Source organism: Talpa occidentalis, unplaced genomic scaffold (genome assembly GCF_014898055.3).
Source record: "Talpa occidentalis isolate TD23 unplaced genomic scaffold, MPIMG_talOcc4v2.1 talOcc4.9, whole genome shotgun sequence".
Taxonomy (NCBI): domain Eukaryota; kingdom Metazoa; phylum Chordata; class Mammalia; order Eulipotyphla; family Talpidae; genus Talpa; species Talpa occidentalis.
The window spans coordinates 52,796,901-52,818,195 of record NW_023605305.1 but is presented as its reverse complement, the minus strand read 5'-3'; the positions used below and the strand labels follow the sequence as shown (position 1 = coordinate 52,818,195).

Genomic DNA, 21,295 nt, shown 5'->3' with positions numbered 1-21,295 from the left:
CCTTGCTATGGGCAAGACACAATTATACACATTAACTCAGTTCCTTCCCCCAATGAGGCTCATACTATAATTAATTCCCCTTTATAGATGAGATACTAGTACACAGAGAGGTTATTATTTTGCTCACAGTAACACAGCTAGTAAAGAATAGAAATGAGATGTTATGCAAGGATATCTTAGCACTCATTTTCTCACATTCCAGAATAAATACTCTTTCATTATTTCTGCAATTACTTAAATGGGGCATTCCTCTAAAAGGGTCTTACAATTTTTCTCTAATTCTAGCTTTTCCAATAAAGGTCTTTTTATTAGCGGTGACTAATAGTGAATGACTTCTATCACTAAAAATGAAAGTGATGAATTCAATGTTAATTTCTTGAGGCTGTTATAAAAGGGGACACTGCATGGAGATAAGAGTTTGTAACACATGATTTTCCAATTTTGTTATCTTATTCTCTGCCACACCAAATATAGCTGTTTGCTTCTGGATAAGGCTTGATGCCATAAAGGGACAGTTCTCCAAATAGCTCAGAGGATGTATCATAACCAGATTACACAGTCAAATAAAAATCTTGAACATGTAAACTTGCACTCTGTTAACACAGTAGTTTGAGAGATTGCTTCACTTTCAAGAGCATTAGTTGTTTTTATATGGATCAGATTTGAGCTGTTCCCTTGTTGTAGTAATCAACTTGTAGGCAGTGAAATATTCTTCAGAAGGTGCCAAGTGGGCTCTCCTGATGAACCACAATAAAAGTTCTCACTGAGATTTTCTTATGTGTCTCATTATGTGGAGAATCAGAGTGAGTACTCCAAGGTTAATGGCAGAATACATCACTGTGGGCAATTGGATTGCTGTGGGGAATGACCTTAGCAAAGGGATAATTTTAATTGTACATAAAACAGAGGTGAAGAGAAGTTCACCAAGACAGACATTTTCAACAGTTATATGGAAAAATGAAGTGTCGTGTAAAACAAGATTCTGCTTCGTTAGTAAATGTCATTTTGGCAAGGATAGAAAGAAACGGTATTAAAAACAATGTATTGAGGAAATGGAGTGTGTTACAAGGAAGGAGTCATTTGTAAGGACCCTTTCTATAGACCCTATTATTCTTGTGCAACTTTGCACACACGTTATATTGTTAAGAATTGTTCAGTATTGAACCTCTTTATTTCGATGCATTTTGGAAGGTCGATTGCTATTTTATCTTTATGTTATAATACAGCCATGATGTGTGGAGTTATCTTTTTAGACTGTTGAGAGATAACATGATTGTGTGTTGAGACATGGCAGAAATCAATCTTTTTGGTTGCCAGGGTTTCTTCTGAAATCTCTGACTCCCAATCACTGAAGAGTGGAAGTGATGTCATTCTTTTGGTGGAATGAAGAGGGCATTGTTCTGGAATGAGCAAGGCTAGTGTTATGGAAACCACAGAAGACAAACCATGAGCAAACTTGGACACAGAAATCAGAGATGGTAACTTTTCATTTTTACCTTCACGGGAGGTCAATAAAGTATATGTCAAACCTTTTAGGGCACTGGGATAGCAGAGATTTTGTGCAGAGAGGTTAACTTAGTAACCAGAGTGTTGCCTCAAGAGAAGAAATACATGATATGTAAACATGTTGTTGTAGCTGATGTCAGTGACACAGTGATACAGACAACACTGTCTTGGCAGTCAGAAGGCTGTTTCGATCCCCTTGGCGAACCTGAAATGTGCAAGTATAACCCAAACTCTGGATTTCACTTTTCTGATGTACAATTAAGTTATGACAGTTGTCCCACATACTTCACTGGATTTTTAAAATTTCTATCACATGTTGGTTTTTTGAAAGTTGCTTTAGCACAGTGGTTAGTAGTACAGGTTCTGGAGGAAACCTATTTTAGACCAAGTCTGTGTCTAATAATTAGAAGCTCCAAACATGCAAAAGTTTCTGCATTTAATAAAGTTAAGATAATAATAGCTACCACTCAGCATTATAGTAAAGGCAATTGAGTTCTGCATACAAGCCACTTAGCATTGTGACTGTCAGGCAAATAATTCTGGTTCTATCATAGTCACCTTATTTTCTAATTCAAATTATTATAAGTGACCTTATAACCCTGATGGCACTATCAACACTTCACGGTACTATAAATGACTATCATATCATTCAACCTTACAAGTAAATACTTCTCCCTCAAGAAAACTACTTTTATTAATAAAAAAGAATGCAAAAATGTTTTCAAATGTTTACAAGGGAAAATCTACATGTCAACAATAGCGGCATTGAACTATGAAAATTTTACTGTAATTTTTACTAGTGTTCAAGATTATTCTGCATTTCTTTTTCAGAAGGTGCTTTTGTGCTTAGTGGTAGAATATGCTACTGGCAGCTGTTTGAATGTGATGTGTATGTGATAGGGTAAAGGAGAATTCACCAAGACATAAGAATTATAGGGTTGCAGTAAATATCTCTCTATGTGCATATATCCAAAGGATCCATTTGAAGACAAAACCCTATATCCAAACTAAGAATAGATGCATGGGGCCTCCCTGGTGGTGCACTATGAAGCAATCCACAGCCTCTGCATCACGAGTTCCATCCCCGGACCACCAGGGAGCAACCCACATGGCAAAGACCTCTTGTGTCTCCCCCGCTGCCCCCCTCAGCAGTGTATTTCAGTCAATCTGCCTGTTCTGTTCCCAGCTCTGTCTCTGGTGAATCTGCTCACCCCCTGCATCTCTGGCCTGTACCCAAGCTCTTGTATGCATAAATAAATAAATCTTTATAATAAAAAAAGAATAGATGCATGTCTATTATCTTCCTGTATATATTGTGGGGCACTATAAATATTGCTATATCTTAAACCTTGATAGCTGACTATGGAACAGAAGTATCTAGGTGGGGAGTATACAGGGGAGGGGTAAGAACAAAGAGGGAAGCACAATGATGTGTGGTGGTGGAATATGGGTGAGTTGGTGGTGGGTGCACTACTGTGTTAATACCAAATTGGGGTATCCCAACAATAATTCAATTAAAATGTATAAAAAATAAATTTTGCTACACTTAATCTTGGTCAAAACTACTTCTTTGAATAAAAAAAAAAATCCTCTCAGTTGACCCAAATCCATTTCTGTTATGAGTGAGAAGAATGTTGTACAAAGTCATTCATTTAATGTACATTGATTAGCTTAATATTATTATTAAAGCTTTCTATACTTATAGTTTCTTTAATGTATTTCTCTACTAGATAAGATGTTGAATTATTCTGGAAGAACTTTGGTTTATACTATGGATTAGTATGGACTGAAATGTTTGTAAAGCACCTCTAAGTAAACTACCAATTTTCAGAAAATATAACACAGATGCGAAAGACCACTGAAGAATTTTGGATTTTAGTGACTAGTTCATATGGCACTCTGATGATAAACACTATTTTCATCATTGTAGAGATGACTTCTAGAAAATGTCTGATGAGTGTGGTGTTATTTCTGAAATATGCCTCCCAATATCCAGAAGAATAAATGCCTAAGCCTTCAGCTAACACAATTGGTTTCCTTTCTAAAACAAATTAGGATAAAAACCAAAATGCAGGTAAAGCAGTTAAAGATACAACAAGTATCAAAAAGAAGAGTGCTGGGGCCTCCCTGGTGGCCTCGGGGTTAAGTTTTAATGCTAATACCTTAATGCCCCTGGCAAAGTGGCCTGGGTTCAATCCCTGCCAGGGAGCTAACACACACGGCCACATGGCACAGCAGACCTCCCCTGCTTCACCTGCTGCTCCCCTTACCAGTGTATTTCAGTAAATCTGCCTGTTCTGCTATCCATTGTGTCTCTAGTGAATCCTCTTAACCACCCCTTCCACCCCACACCTCTGGCCTACACCCAGTTCTATGCAAAAAAAAAAAAAAAAAATCTTGCAACAAAGGAATAAATCTTAAAAAAAAAAAAAAGAGAGAGTATTAGCCATGGATATATTTGCAAAAGTTGATTGTATTTATGTCATGCAAAGAAATGCAGGACTGAGACCCCTGGTAATTAATAATTGGATTATTTATTGTCTTAAACACAGAAAATCCTAATTTTATCAACACTGAATTGCAACCTGTGAGCACTTTTCAATTCTTCCCATGTGGGACTGTATAGAGGAATGACTATCAGTGATTTTCTCTGTTGTTTTTTTTTTTGTTGTTATTGTTATTGTTTTTGTTGTTGACACAGAGATCTCCAAGGAGTTGGCAAGTGACCAGATGATAAGCTACCCATTTCACTTCATTAGCACATTAATCATCAGTTTGGCAGAATGAATCTAAAAGGGATTCTGTTTAATTCACATCAACTCTAGTTCTAAGACATAGCCATATGAGGTATATTTTAATATGACTGGAGTTACACAGAAATAGATTCAGATCTCTACCACATACTATATATGAGATATATCACAAGGTAATGATTATAGGTAAGATGAGTTCCTTAAAATGAATATGCAAGATGCCACATATAGCATACTGAATAGGATAGGAAGATGCCATTTTTTGTGTCCGTCCTCTCTGAGATGAAAGAAAGATCTTAATCTCTAGCTATTCCTGCCTCTTATTTGGGCAATATATTTCTAAACAACTGAGTAATAAAGAAACTGATAACTAGTCATATCAAGGCAATTTAAGGATGGTGGCAAATGTCTCTCAAATATTGACTCCACTGAAGATATGTTATGTGAGCCTACCTGTTGGCCCAGTGTGTGGTGTCTACAATGGCAAACTCTTTGACAATAAAGGATGTTATCAGATAACCATTACAGGCACCAAAGTGACACACTCTCATATGTGCAGCTTCTGTGAGCCACTTGTATAAGGCCAGGCTCAATATGGAACAGCAGGAAAAGAACAGACTGGCAGACTACATGTTATTGCTGTTGTCCCAATGCTGTCTGAAGTCAAGTGGCAATGATACAGCTTTCTGGGATACCAATGCTAGCAGAAAGTCAGGCCTGCCAATGAGCAACTTTATTATTGGCTCAGCTAAGGAAAAATACCAAATCCTAAGGGCCAAAGCCTTGAGAGGAGACCATAGATACTTCCTAAATAAGAACTACTTGATTGTTAAGGCACTGACAGACTAGTTTATTTTGGAGTTACTAATTCTGTCCTCAGCACACCTTTTGTGCATATTCTTACAATATATTTTACAGAGAAATGAATTTGTAAGAGCTTGAAAATAAATAGAAGAAAAATAATTATATAATATAGACTGTGGTAAAAACTACAAAAAATAAATACAGATACTTTAGGAACATGTAGGAAGGGAATCTATCATGTGATTATAATACATGATTAGGGAAAATCCCTCTGCGATCTGACATACTAAACTTTACTTTCCATATTTGAATTATGTGCTTTGTCTAAGCTGGTGACAGACGACGACAGAAGGGGATGTCATCTGGGTGTATTACTAGTGTGAGACTGCTAGCCATGAGTGTAGTTACAACATAGTCTCCACTGGGCAATGCTCTTGTGAATATGAAATGTCGAGGGTATGTTATGATGTGCTTTCTGAATAACGGGATATCACCATGATTCCATTTAGAACTAGAGATGATACAGCCTGGGGAAATCATATAGGCTGTTCTTATCTCACAGTTTATCTAACAGATGAACAAAATGAGGCCCAGACACACAAGTGATGTGCTCAGATCATAGGGGTAATGAATCACGGAGATGGAATTAGGAGTTCTCTTTTCACTCCCAATGCAGAACAATAAGGATGACAGACAACTTTGTAATGCTACACCCAACAATATTACTCTAAATATGACAAATCAAAGCAAGCCAAGTCTGTTTAGTAATGCACAAGTGTAGGGTATATCATAATTTTATTCCTGTCATAAGAGTGAGTCCTCATAATTCCATAAGGCAAGGAAATAAATGACTGAAGATCAAAGTCTCCACAAGCAATTTTACTTGGTGTCAGTGTTTGACACAACCAACTCTGGAATATATTGGACTTTGGGAAAACACACTACTTTGTCTTAAGATGATTTGAAGAAGTATAAATGTGTATATACCTGCATAATCAAGTGTAAAGTGGATATATACATGTGCATGTCTGCATTTATATATATAAGCACATATATGTGCTACATGGTATGAATATACAAAACATGGTAAACAATTTTTTTTATTTCCTGTATTTCTCATTAGAGCATAAGTTTCACAAAGGCAGGAACTTTACCTATTTTGCTATTGTATTCATGATGCCTGGAACATTCTGGCTATGAATGTACAATTGCATATATGTGTGGGTGCATCTCCTCTTATGTGAATGTCTTTATTAGGGTATTGTACAGACAGACATGTCATACAAGTGTGACAATTCTACAAGGTCTGTTGGAACAGGAGGATTCATGGAGAGTAGTAACTCACAGACACTGACCAAACACCTTAACTGTACAGTTTGAATATGTTCCCCAAATGAGAGGTGTTGCATTCCGGAGTCCAAACAGGAGTTTCAGAGTCACTTGCATATTAACACCATTTTTTAAGGTTAAAAAAATTAGGCAATATTAAAACAGTAACTTATATAAAATGAAATAGTACAGTATGGCTGACCAAGATACTTGCTACCCTGATATCATAATTTTTCCGTTTATTCTCCTGTTATATAAATACCAAATGTTTAATTATCACAAAGAAAGAAAAAGCAGCAGGCTATGATTATTTGGACATAAAATGTCCTAATCACACAATTTACTGTACATACGTAAAATAATAATATATGATTTCAGTCAAGCGTGGTTTTAGAGCACAAACTGGTTTAAGCTCAATGAGTCTAATTTTTGCATGGTCTGGACCTTCAAGTACATGTTATTAATATTGAAATCTTTAATAGATTCAGAAACAATTTAAGTTCAAAATTTGAGCATTAGTTATGGATGATTTTTACACGCAAATTATACATTTCAGTAAAGCAAGTTATGCATACAAAATTAAACTCTTGGGAAACAAATCTAGAATATAGCACCTGTTAGTTAAGTTGGATAAAATTTTTAGCTTTTAAAATCACATTAGGTTTTAGGTGTCTTATGAGGTCAAGGCAATTGCTTAGCATTATTTGTATTCTGACTTTTTTGTTCGCCATAGCATTATCAGAGAACTAGGCACCTACAGAGGTAACTGTCAGAAACCAACCTAATCTACATATTGTCTTATCTCTCAGTAGCTCAAGCTTCTTTGAATGAGTATGCTTTCCCTTCCTGCTCACTAAATGTTGCTACCATTTTCTGAAACAGTGGTAAGGTTTTCAGTGACTTATTTGTTTAATGTTAATTTATCAAAATAATTTAAAGTGGGTTTCTTTGTTTGCCTAATTAGCAATAGTTTTGCATTAAAAGTATCTGAAGGCAATGGATGACAGGGGAAAAAAAATCCATGCTTAGAGTGAAAAACTTGATTTTAGATACAAGAGTTCAGTAGTTTTGAACAATAAATGCTTTGAGTCCTACTTGTCACTAGAAATATGGGGAGAGTAAAATCTATTCCTTTTCTCTCTCTCACAGTAGTAACACTGTATTAAATACCTTCTTTATACTTCTATTTATCCATCTATGAAATGGCAAAAATAACAAATTGCCCATAAGGTGATTGTGAAAATGAAATAATTTTGGTAAAGGTTTTAGCACAGTGCCTGTCACATAATAAACACTTAAAAAGTTAGCAATTACTATTAATACAACAAATAATTACATGGTTTACATGTTACATAGTAAATATTACAATTATGATTATCTTCAATCTAATACAGTCCATGATGGAAGGCTATAGGGTCATTGAATGGGAGGGAGTCTGAGGGTATAAATGAGTACAGTTTATAATTACTTTACAAGAACACAGCAAGTTATAGTAGGAAGAATAAAGACTTGGAAACCCATCCTGGCTCTGTGACTGTTCACTCTATAGTCCTAGGCAAGGTATCTAACCTCTCTAGGGCTGTTTTTTCACTCAAAAAGTAGAGAAGAGAGTGAAAAGAGATGGAATAACATGTCAGTCGCCACAATGCTAGTTGGGATGAAAACTCAGAATTCAGGTTTTCTGACTGCCAGGTCCAGTTGTCTGCATTAACAGCTGACGGGCTGCTGGCTCCATTGGAAGTAATTCATTCATTACTTCATGCTGCTAAGATTATTAGTTATTACAGTATAAGTGCTGTTAGATGCCAGAGATGTAACAGAATTCAGAAAGAGAAAGTATCTTTGCCTTGATGAAGAAGGCTAGTCTAGGAGGGAGAAGTGGCTTCAGATGTGGGGTCCCATTTGGTTGTAGAAACGGCAGCTGAATGCAAAAACCTAATATCAGGATCTGCTTTTCTGCCTTTACCTATCTGTAGGAGGAACAGAAGTGCTGTGAGCTTATCAGATGGATGCATGGTGCATAGGGCCCTCGCTTTTCAGGAGTTTGCTTTTGTGTTTTGCTGACTTCCATGGCAACCATCAAACAAGTTTTGTGGAAAAGAAAATCTCACCAGAACTATCCTAGCTTGGATGATTAGGCTTCTTTGGAAGCCAATGCCCTTTGCTGGTTTTAGTGTGTTGATCCCTTTTAAAACCAAATTTTATGGATAGCCTTCTGTCATGTTTCATTTTTCCTAATTTTTAAAAATTTTGGCATCATTTGATTCTTTCCTTTCCATGAAATTATCAACCTGAGTATACGATACGTGTGATACAATCTAAATTGAATATATTAATAATATATGGATCAAAGAGCCATATTTGTGAAGAGGAATCTGGGTCTGATAAGCATTTAAGAGGTAAAGTACCAAATGGAAATGTAATCCTTTACTTAAGATTAAAAAATATAATGCCTCTTCAGTCACAAGTGTGACTAGATTTGGCTGTAATGTAAAGAAAGGCAAATTGACTAATCTGACTAATCTTTTCTCTAATCCAAATAAATAAGGAATGCCTATGGAAAACACAATTTCCAAAATTGTTCATTCATTAAATAGAGGGTAAAATGAAGATTTGATAATGAAGAAGGAAATCACTTCATTTATCTGTTAATTATTAATTAATCTGTTTACAAGTTGACTGAGTACCTACTCTATGCCAAGTATTATGCTATGTGCTGAGGGTACAAAGATAATAGTACAGAGCTCACTTTGAGTGGAAGAAAATAAATAAAATTTAAAAAGGATTAACATGTAACAAACATAAATAGTTACCAAATACGAAAGAAGGGAAATGTGTTCTTAAAGGTGGTGATATTAGGAGCATATATGTATTGAATACATGCTAGGCAATATGCTGAATGTTTCATACACATTAACCCTTTCAATTCTCATAACAATCTAGGGAAGTGGATATTATTATTGTTATCCCACTATTAAAGAGAAAACTCTTCATAGAAACATTCAATCACTTGTCCAAGGCTATAGGAAGTTAAGTGACATAGCAGGAACTCAAATCCAGAGTGAATGGACTCTAGCATCTGCATCCTTAACACATAAGCCTTACAAAATACACAGATATTAGAAAATATTGGGTAAGGAGTTACCGTATGTAACTGGGTGAAAAAGAGAGCCTCAGAACTTAAGGAATACATGTAATATGAAATAAGATCTACATTGACAATGATCGGTTTTCTATATAAAGAAATGCCCTATTGGTTGGTGTCTCTGAGAATCATTTATAACTACTTATCAATAAGCCATGTGGACTAGAATGCAGCAAAAAGCTAGAGGGATTCTGGCAAGTTGGTTTCACAATCTTATCACTATTAAAGTTGCTTTTATTTTATCCACTTTATCCTTAAAATAAGTTTTCAATTATGACCAGTAACTATATGTACCAACTTTCTTTTCTCCCAGAATGGTTTTTTTTTTTTTTTTTTTTACATTTTTGATGTTTTCATTGGGTTAAAGAAATGGACAAATTCTTTATGAATATCTCTTCTAGTCTTCTCATTTGGGTATCTCTTTGAATTCTCATTTCACTGTGTATTTAAAGTGATAGTCCTGGGCCTTCCTGGTGGCACAAGAGGTTAAGACTCAACCTATGAAGCTATCCATAGCCACTGCAGCAAAAGTTCGATCCCCAGCCAGGGAGCTACCCACATGGTGCAGTGGACCTCTCCTGACCTGCCTGCTGCTCCCCTCAGCAGTGTGTTTCAGTCTGCCTGTTCTGTTCCCCACTTGTCTCTGGTGTTCCTCTCACCCCCCCCACATCTCTGCCCTGTACCACAGTTCTTGTATGCATAAATAGGTAAATCTTAAAAAAAAAAAAAGAAAAATACCGGATAGTCTCACTCATAGCAGGAATCTAGAAAACCTAAATAAGGGAGCAGGAAAAAGAATAACTATAAGAAAGAAAAAATTCAAAATCAACAAACGACTATGAACCAGAGACACACTATGGGGGGATGGGTCAAAATAAGGGGGGTGCAATTGTATGGGGAATATAAAAATAAAAAAAATTAAAAAAGTGATAATCCGTTATGGTTTTGATACTGTCCATCTAACTTGTTCATCTCTCAGGAGACAGAGACAATGGACTGAGAAGTATTTGTTAGGAGGTTATTAATTGGAAGTGAGTACATGTGTATTTTTCAATTTAGCAAAGTCACTGGAAAGGGGATAGCCTATTTCAACCATTCATAGTCTATCATTATTTCCTTCCAATTTGTGAAGAGGTCTTCTAGAAACTGGACTCATTGTTTTGCAGCTTTAATAGCTCTTGAAGAAGAATCAAGGGTGGTCCATCACAGAAAGAGAAATATGAGGTGAAAGATAATTAAAGACATACAAAAATTAAAAACAAAAAACACCTGCAGGATTAATAATAGGATATTCTTCCATATTGACATGTTCCCAGATAGAAATGGAAATTACAAGTACATTGTTTTTACCCAATGGAAGAAAAAAGATGAGCAGGGATGAGCCCTGCTTTGCCAGTTCTGCTGTAGCTCTAAACCCTGTGGTTGATCAGTCTTCTAGATGGCCTCCACTGATTCTGGCCTGCTAGTATTCACTTCACGGTACCAGTATTGGTGTGTTTGACCAACACACATTTCATGTATTGGTGATGGTATGTCACTTTGCCCTAGTTAAAAAAAAAAAAAAACAAAAAACTAATCAACACTGTAGCTTCCATCTTAGGTTCTTGGTCCACTGCCTACATGCCCTTAACATAGTTTGGAAAAGTACATGCACTGAGCAGGTTTATGAAATATCCCACATGGCAAGCGCCTAGGATCTCTGAGTCATCTAGGAAGCAAATATTCCAGACTCATCAAACCTCAGTTTTTACCTTGACTGCAATCTCATGAATGAGGTAGAACAACCTAGAAACTGAGAAAATAAATGCTTGCGGTTTTAAGCTAATAGTTTGGGGATAGATTATTATGCACCAAAATCTAATCTAAACAAACCCATCCCTTTTCTTCTTGCAATGGACTGGTTATGAAGGCACTGTGAGTCTTTCCATAGCTGGCAACTTTTCTGAGCAGCAACATTCTGCTTGGGTACAATACTTTACTAAGATAATTTTTCACACTAAATGAGGCACATTCCATGCTGCCATCAAATGCAACGGATTGTAACAGTGGATTTTATAGGGGCTCAGTCCCCAAGGCCAAGACTGTGCCCTACAAATTTCTCAACTTTCAGCAAAGAGGAGACAAGATTTCTTTCCAGGACTGGGCTCCAATCTGGATTTGACTTCAGCTTCTTGTCACTGTTTCAAAGACATCTTACATTCTTGGATATTCTTGACGTTTGAATCATGTGTCAAGATGTTGTTGATTCTAGTGATGGCAACGTTTCATCTCATATGCATAGCAGATTGTTAAAACATGCCGAGGCTGTGGTGCTCCTTTCCATTCTGCTGTTCCCAATTTTATTGTCACTTCAGAAATAAACTACAACATATAAAGGAGCACTGAGAAGGCGGCTTTAAGAGCCCTGGGGTAGAGCTAAAAGCAGCTCCCTTGATTTTATGTTTGAGCCATCTGGTGCTTACATCAGCTACCACTTGTTTTCAAATATATATTATTTGCGACTTTGTAAAGCTGAATAACATGAGCCCCTTTGGTATAGCAAATATTGTCAACGTACAGTCATTTAAATAAAAGAAAGAGCTAGTCATTTCAAATGAGTCTGCATGGATAGAGGTTGATAACTTCCTTGCACTGAGACTAAGAGAGCACTTATACCAAGAGAAATGTCTCTAACTTCATCCTCCAGGATGCCAGGAGAATAGTCACCCTTTTCAGATAAACCATCTGTGATTACAGCAAAGGCTAGTATTTGTTGAGTGCTTACTAAATCCCAGGCACTTTGTTAACTACTTCATATATTTCATCTGATCAGAATAAATTAGACAATGCTAGACTACTAAGTAATCTCAAAAATCTCAAGGAATTAACATAACAAATATTTATTTATTACTTTGCTACATGCATATCTATCTAGATATCTTTCAGTGGTCAGGCTTACTCTCTTTTTATTGTACAATGTAGAACAACAAAAGTACTCTTTTAGTCAACTTGGGATGGAAAGTGACAGTGTCACCCTCTGGTACTTTTATGCTTTCGTATGGAAGTCCCACATATTATGATTACTCACAGTATCATTGGTAGAAGTAAGTCTTCATTGGTTGACTAAAGTCTTCCCATATGCCTTGAAAATACAGAGAATCAGCTCCAGATTCCCTTACTAGAAATCTCTAAAATACTTTCTTCTAACAGCTCTATTTCATAAGTACAGAAAATACCATACAAAGAAGTAAAGTGATTTTCAAGGTCATTTACCTATTAAGTTGTGAAAATAGGTAAGTTTATAGCCAGATCTGTTATAACTCAAGCCTATGGTCTTAAGCACTACCTATGGAAGGAATTCTTGGCTTATAGCAGCACTGAATGGAAGGAGTGTGTGGTTACATAGTACTAACTTTACTTGCATTTGTCAGAATCCTGAAGCTGATGTTCTGCCATTGACCCAACTTCTCTGTCTGATGCTGTGGATATGACTTTGCTTGAATTCAGTCTTTCATGAAGAAACATTGACCACAGTGACTGGTCTAGTTCCTTGCGAATACAGCCTAGACTAGTGTCCAGAGGATGCTCCCCATTCCCTGTCACCCACTTTCTGCAAGTCATTTGGCAGGAGAAATTGGACCACATTTTTCCATGGTATAGGAAAATCTTGTTTTAGAGCAAAAATCAGCTTTAGGTAATGGATTCAGGGAGTTTTTTTTCCCTTCCTAGAATCCTCATATGCCATCCAAGCAAACTGTAAAATTAGTCCTATCTATGTCTTCACTGTTTTAAGTGTACAATACATCTTTCTGAGCATAACTTAGACCATACCTACATCATAGGCTTTATGTTGTCACAGAGACTAGCATTATAAAAGGAATTTACTGTATCATAGTGTGGTACTTCCATTTTATGCTTTTAAGAAGAATTATTAAAGATTTTGCATACTTGATCTGGAATTTTTTCTATCTTAACACAAAGTGCAAACTTTACTTTTTTAAACTATGCAAGCATTATTCTTTCACAGTGATCTTTACTTCTTGAAGAATGTAAACAAAGAAAGTTTAAGGAAAAAATAAGATTCCAATACAGACAATTATGAAGGAAAAAAATTCACTCATATTTTCTCTTAATTTAAAATAAAAGAGACCAGTTGAAAAATACATTGCCTGATGGACTTCTTGTATAGTTGAGTGTTTCAAAGGTACATGCAATAAGTCATACATACATGGACATACACATAGAGGTTTATAGTATACCATACATACACAAATGATATATTTACTGTGATATACAAAAGAAAGACTAGAAATCAAAAACCATGAGGTCTTGTCTTTTCCTGTACTTATTTATATTTAAGAACTTAGGGACATGGCTTAACTTTTTTAGCCAACTACAGAATGAAAAATTTAAATCAGTGCAAAGAACAAGTTTGTTAGTGCCCCTCCCCCATACATGGTAGACATTGCTAACTGCTCAGGACTCTCATTTCTGCTGGCCAGGATGGCAATCTCAAACCTTCCTCCAGGCAGTTACTCTAATTGATTTATTTTTTCCATGATATAAAGTCCATTGCTCATCCCAGGTAAGTAACCTTAAATATTCCTTCTGTAAGATCATTTAGAAAAGTATAATTTCTTTCATATTGAAAGGCTGTGGATCCTGAAAATAACCCATTCACTTTCAAGAGCATAATAGCAAAACAAGTACTAAATATGTGAAAACTTTTCTTCTTTAATTAGATTTTCTTCCTCTTCCTTTAGAGTACACTGAGGATAAACAGGCAAAAATGCATTTTATTTCATAATGTTTTCAAAGGAGAATTCAGCAATTGAAGTGCCCCAATTTCTTAACAATGTTGAGTATTTATATTGTCATGAAAATTTTTATTTGCATTTGACCTACATATAGGGACATATGCTGATATTTCTATTCTTGACCGTCTGAAATAGAGATTTTATTTACTTATTTTCTATTTCCTTCCACAAAAGGAGTGACAGCTTGTAGAAAATGTACTTATAAAACATCTTTATTCTTTTCCCTCATTATTAAAAATTCTACGGAGCATATACTTTTAGATAAAATTACATTTTGAAAGACATTCCTTCTCGTAGGATATGTTTATTAACAGCGTACACTTCAGAAAGTTAACTTATATTTTATATTTACCCTCTTTTTAAGTGACCAGTCTCATCTCTAAATATTCCTATGTCTTTAAATAATGAGGCTATTTCAAGCGTTTCAGAATGAGTAATTAATTGCCTAACCTGGAATCCGTCTGGTATCAAAGTATTAATGCCTGAATTAATTTTCAACTTATAACTGTTTTCATTTACACCTACTTCCTTGCTAGTTATTTAAGGCAATTTCATCTTCTCTGTCTGTGGCTTATATGTTAATGTATTTCATTTTAATGAACATTCTTTAAGCCATAGAAGTAGGCCAGACACTATCAGAAAGTGTCACAAGTGGAGAAATCTGACTCAAGATAAATCTTTTGGATGAAAAAGTTTAAAAGGAATAACACAACGGAGATATTTTTAAGTTATAAATGAGACACTCAGAGATATAGCAGCTCCATTATTTTCTAGGAATTGAACACAGATGATTCACATTTGTTTGTACACAGTATTAAAAATTTTTATCCGAAACTGTGTTTGTACGCACCAAAAATGTGCACTAAAAATGCCTCATGATTTAATAACTGATGGCTTTTAACTTATTTGACTGAACTCAAATTTGTGTATAGATACAATCCACTGTCTTTATATTATTAGTATACTCCTCATAACTACACTGAGGTGCAATTCAAATTACAATTAGGTGCAAAATTCCTCTCCTTGATTAACATATTTTATTTTTTGGTCATTGAATATCTCCAGCATAATACATTTTTAAAAGTGAGATTTAATAGTAAGTAGGGCTGAAAAGATTTCTTATGGCAATAAACAAGTCAGTGTCATAAATGAAGAGTCATTGCTTTAATTAATACATTTGAGGATTAATAAAATTTGTTTTGTTGTTTGTCTTTCATCTTTATGCCTTTCAGATGTATTAGAGACTAAAGAAGGCAAATAAAATGGTTTATCATTATATAAACAACTTTTAACCCTAAAAAATTTCTTCAGAGTATTAATTTTTTTCTATTACTGAAAAGCTGGGCATTAATCAAGAACAAATAAAACAGGTGTCAATCATGTGTTAATTGTAGATCATACTTTGATTGTTAGACAATGTAATGTTGCTAAGAGACAATATTTAAAAAAAGTAATACTAATACAAAAATCAAATAATTGTATTATATTCTTATACTTCCTTTAGTAGAAGTCACTTAATTATCCATAAAGCAGTGGCCTATTTAGTTTGGGAGTTTTCTTTAGTTTCCAAGATAGAAAGTTTCTCTATAAAGGAAGAATGAGTCATTTAACTGTTCAAAAGGTGAAGAGTTTGCAACCAGAAAATCCTTTTGTTATGTTGCATTTGCTCACCTTCCTGCATCCTTTTATTGTCGAGTTCCAAGAAATACAAGATAGGGTGTTAAATTTCTATTCTGGGGTAGGACTTATTCACAGACCCTTACTCTCTCTTTTCTGAGTAAAAGGATTGGGAAAATCTAGAAGAAAAACGAGATATAATTCTTTTTTTTTTTTCGATTGGAGAAAATTTGCTCCTGGATTTTATTCTCCTTGGGACTTGACTAATTTGGTTACTGAAATCAAAGTGCCTTACATGTAGCACCTGCTAGAAGTTCTGACATCAGACAGCAGTTCAGACATTAAAGGGGATGTTTCAGAGCTCAAAAATCCCAGGAAACTGTGAGCCTTAAACTAAAGATCTTTCATTGTCTGTGGTTTAAAAAAATAACAACCACTCAGAAGTTACCTCTGTTACTCAACAGTTTTGCTTTTCCTCATCCCTTCTAAAGTATACTCTTAAATCTTCTTCCAAAAGATGGGAAGCAGCCACTTGAAATTCAATTTGAGACAATGAATAACCAGCCTTCTGAGAAATGAATTAAGAAGACCTAGTTGGCTACTGCTCTCTTCATGCCCTCACTCAGTCCCAAATTAAAGATTATATATGTTTTACATCATATCTCACTTTAAACAGCTAGCCCTCCTTGAATACTTCTAATCAAATAGACACTTAGGCATGTCACCACTGGCTGATTGGTAGTGGATGTTTGAAGACTGCTGTTCACTAAGTCGCAAGAGGGCTATGGCTAATTAGCAATGTCTGCAAGGGAAAGGAAAGAGAAGATGCCTAGATACTGTTACTTTCCTGCCTTAGAGAAAGATGACTTCCTTTCTTAATCTTGGCTCATGATATCTCTTAACTATATAACAGACATTTTTAGAATTTACTGCTTGCAAAGGATATGTAAGTAAAGATGATATAAGTTCTCTGACCACAGAGATGAATAAAATTAATCTATTATTCTAACCAGTGACAAGGAGTCAGAGTTTGATGACTATTGCTGAGCACTCACAGAGAATAGGAACACTTAATCTCAGTTTTGGAAGTAAAACATTTTGCAAAATTCTATTAATTTGGCAGGTAACTTAAGAAAAATGCAGTCAGCAAAGATGAGTAGGGACAGTGCATATTCTCTCTGAAGACTGAATGCAATCTTTTTTTTGTAGGGATGGAAATCACTCTGGTGCTCCCTTGTTGCTCACTGTAACCTTAGAAATTGCAAATAGCTTTGAAAATCCTTCCCACTCACTGGGGTTTCAACAATACATAGGTTTCAGGAAGACATCCTTGAGAAATTCTTTCAGAACTTTGTTGGATTTCCATCTGATAATATTCTTACATATCAGCCAGTATACTTAGCAAAAGGTGTTTTCTAAGATGTAATCTAAGAAAATATGAGAATGGATAATCTCATACTTAATATAAGTAGATCATAAAAGACGGTGGAAATTTATGAATTTGACATACCTATAGACTATTATCTAATGTACTAGAAGATATCATTTTATAGACATGGTTTTAAATGAAAATATTTTTAGATGAAATATTCATTCTTTTTAAATGAAAATATTTTTAGATGACTTCTGAGAGCCCAAATTTATCAAATATTAATGGACAATAGCAGTCTCTATGTTGCATTCAAACCAGGGATTTCCTTGCTGGATTTTAGAATTTTGAAGTATAGAACTCATATTGCTGTGTGATGCACTGAAAACCTTCTGGCATTTTGTGTCTACTCATTTCTTAGTCAAGAGATTGACCAGACAGAAAATGAGACATATTTGCTAAAGAGAGTGGTGTACATAGCTCTCTTATTTAATGGGAGAGAGTTTCTTGACTGTCTGAAAAATTAATACTATGTGGTCATAATGTTAAATTGAATGTTTTGGTTACTGAGAAATTCTAGAAGCATTTTCTATGATAACATATTGAATCTTGGTGTACACGTTATCTTAGATACACATAAAATTCTAAGAAAAATCATCAGTGTGCAGCAATTTATCATTCTATCCCCTCAGTGACCATGGATTTTTATCACTTTCTTAAATAGGGCAAACGTGATTAGGTACATATAAACTCATTCATACAATCACACCCAGTGAAAATGAAACAGAATGCAAAGAGGGAGAGTTATATTTCCAAATTACAAATGTAGGGGGAAGGAGTATGTAGTCTGTTTGGAAGGTATATATAACTATTCAATTAACCTATTTCTCATGTCTTTTTCATGTCTACATATGGTGACAAATGTTCATAATAAAAAGGGTCACAGAACAACAGATGTGCATAATAGCACAGTGAAAGTATCTCAACAGATGTATAATTTTTGTCTGAAATGAATAGGACTGTGGAAAGTACATTTTGCAAAGCAGAGGAAGTCCCTGAATTAGTTATGTTATGAAATGAAATGGTTTTAAAGACATTTAGAGAATTCAGGAAAAACCTTCTTCACTACACATACCCAGGTATTGCAAAGTCTAACTTAAATTTGTAGTTAAAGAATTAGCTCTCTAAGATAGATATGGTTCATCTTCCACATTTCTTTTGTAGAATGCAATTGCTTTTGAGAGGGCACATTTGTAAAACCATTACCTTGTGGACTGGGAGAGATTGTGGAGAGGTAGTAAGGTGGCAGGCAGAGTTGTTAACTCAGGATCAGTATATGTGGGTTTGGAATTGCTGATATTTGCGTATGATGAAGCCTGAGAAATTTGGCTGTGTTCCAGATAAGTGTTAGCTGTAGGAAATATGGGAGAGGGGGAATGGCAGGTTCAAAGTGATGTGAAATTAACATCAAATTCTTACCAAAAAAATTAAAATGGCCAAATCATATATTGGTAGCATATTTTCTTGTATTTACAATTGTTTACTTCCATTGGCTAAATGAAACTGTCATTTTAATAAAGCAGTCTTTATTTGGCTTACATTTTCTTTAACTCAGTATTTTAAAATAATTTTCACTTATAGAGGAATTGAAGTAGTAGTATAGAGAGTCAACATATATCTTCACCCTGTATCTTCTAAAGTTAAACTTTTATTTAACCATGAGTCTATTATCAACTATGAATTATCAGTAATCAATATAATTATCAATACTAAGAATTGCCATTGGTACACTATCATTAACTAAATTATAGGTTTTATTCAGATTCCCACAGTTTTTGACCTTATGAAAAGACAGAGGAGCACTTTGCCTGTTTTCCCACTAAAGTCTTTTTTATAAATTTCACTGTCCAATGCAGGATACCATGCTGCATTTAGTTCTTGTGTCTCTTTAAGCCTCTCTTTGATAACTTTCATTACCTTGACACTTGAAAAGTACTGACAGGTATCTTGTAGAATATTCTGCAATTTGAATTTCTCTGAGGTTTTCTCACCACTGAACTAAATTTACATAGTTGGGGGGAAGAATATAGCAAAGCTGAGGTGCTTTTTTCTTTCAATTATATCAGCAGTACATTTTGGCAACTTTTTAAAGTTCTGGTAATGTGAACCTTAATAATATGGTTATGATAATTTCTATCTCATTTCTTCACTATATAGTTACTATTTTTCCATTTCTCATACTCTATTAATTAGCAAATAGTTGCTAAGTTCATTCTTAATGGAGGGCAGCAGAATTAAACTCTACCTCTAGAAGGTTAGTATTAAACAATATGTGGACATACATTAAAATCTTTACATTAATTAATATATTTTAGAGGAGATACTTTGAGAATATGCATATATTTTGTTTTTATAACCTTTTCCCATTTCTTTTAGTATATATCAATAGACCTTATCCACAGCAATTATTCCCTGATGTTGTTTTCTATTTCTCTCATTCATACATTTCCTAATTAGAATTTTCTGTAAGAAAAAAATTTCTCCTCTTAATCCTTTTTTGGGTTGTTTCTGTGTATTTTTGACATATCCTTCATCTATTTATTTTAGCAGTTCCTTGCTTCTTGGCATCATAAGTTGTACTAAGCAGATTTTGCATCTTCCCTGTCCAGTCTTAGAATCAGCTATTTCTCCAAGGATACCTGCATTTATTTATTTATTTAAAATAGGAGAATGGCGTTAGAAACCAAGATCTGTATGGCAGATATGCTTGTCACTTTGGGTGTGTCAGGTTTCCAGGCTTTTCAGTAGAAAATGTTACACCTGCACATTATGTACATATGCAAATTAACCTGTGTAGATACCCATATATAATTTTATTTCTACATTTATTGTATATTAACATAGGCATGACATGAGTTAATATTGCTTTTTTCAACCATAGTACACATGCAATATCAGTTTCAGAATTGCTCATAATCCCATGAGAAATGAATTTACCAATTAGAATTTAATTCATTTTTATCATTAATCTAACAGAACCAAATCAGAAGAAAATTTTATAAAGGTTCTTATCATCTCCTTTTTTCCTCCCTTAGTTCAGTGTGGTTATGTAATTCATTTGTTTCACTGTTATCAAATTCCTAAAATCTGTATGTGAAGTGAAGTGTCTGTCAGGTCAGACCGTAATTGGTTCTGAATGGATTTTACTATTTGTAGGTAACTTAATATTTAGCAAAACACCATCAAGCATACACATTTTTCCACACTAATATTCCTTAAATCATCATATAGTTCAGATTATCATTCTGGCAAAAAAATCTTCCAGGATTCCAAATACTGTGCATACTGCTTACTCTTCAAAAGACTCCCAAGATATCACTTTTGACCATATATTCAACCTTAGATTTTACCATTCTTTATTTGCCTATAATATTCTACCCAATGGTTCTCAAAGTGTAGTCCAAAGACCAGCTGTATCACATTTGAATACCCACGGTTATCATCTCAACAAATATTACCACAGTCATGAAGAGGCTATAGTGATGATGATGATGATAACTTTATTTGGAAGTCATTATTTATAAAGAATTTTTATGTGCACTTTAATAAAGAACTTTCATATACTACTTACAGTGATCCTGAGAGATACTAAGGGGATCTGTTATTACAGTGTTCATTTAAAAATGAGAAACTTGAATCCGAGAGATTACCTCCAGGATAAAAAGTTAATAAATAACAGAGCTAGGATTTAAACCCAGATCTTCTTTTTCAAATTTCTTACTCTTCCTACTATCTCTGTTGAAATTCTTCAGTGATATCCGAGGGGCAAAGTGATAGTCAACATTTATTACATATGATATTAATATATATTAGACAATATGTAATGTTCTATCATATTTTTTATCCAATTTACTGTTCTTTGAATTCAATAAGGTAAATGTCAGTTGATAAGAACACTAAAACTCAGAGGCAGAAC

At 34.6% G+C, this 21,295-nt stretch overlaps 1 protein-coding gene and 1 long non-coding RNA gene across 6 annotated transcripts in view; one reads left to right on the top strand and one right to left on the bottom strand.

The window, feature by feature from the left end:
* NEGR1 (neuronal growth regulator 1) overlaps positions 1-21,295 on the bottom strand; it is a 788,184-nt gene that overhangs the window by 111,123 nt on the left and 655,766 nt on the right. The gene's annotated exons all lie outside the window — the stretch shown is intronic.
* On the top strand, positions 1,413-8,586 carry LOC129145104 (uncharacterized). Its single transcript, XR_008550172.1, has 3 exons — positions 1,413-1,478; positions 7,202-7,276; positions 8,369-8,586. It is a non-coding gene; the product is annotated as an uncharacterized LOC129145104 (long non-coding RNA).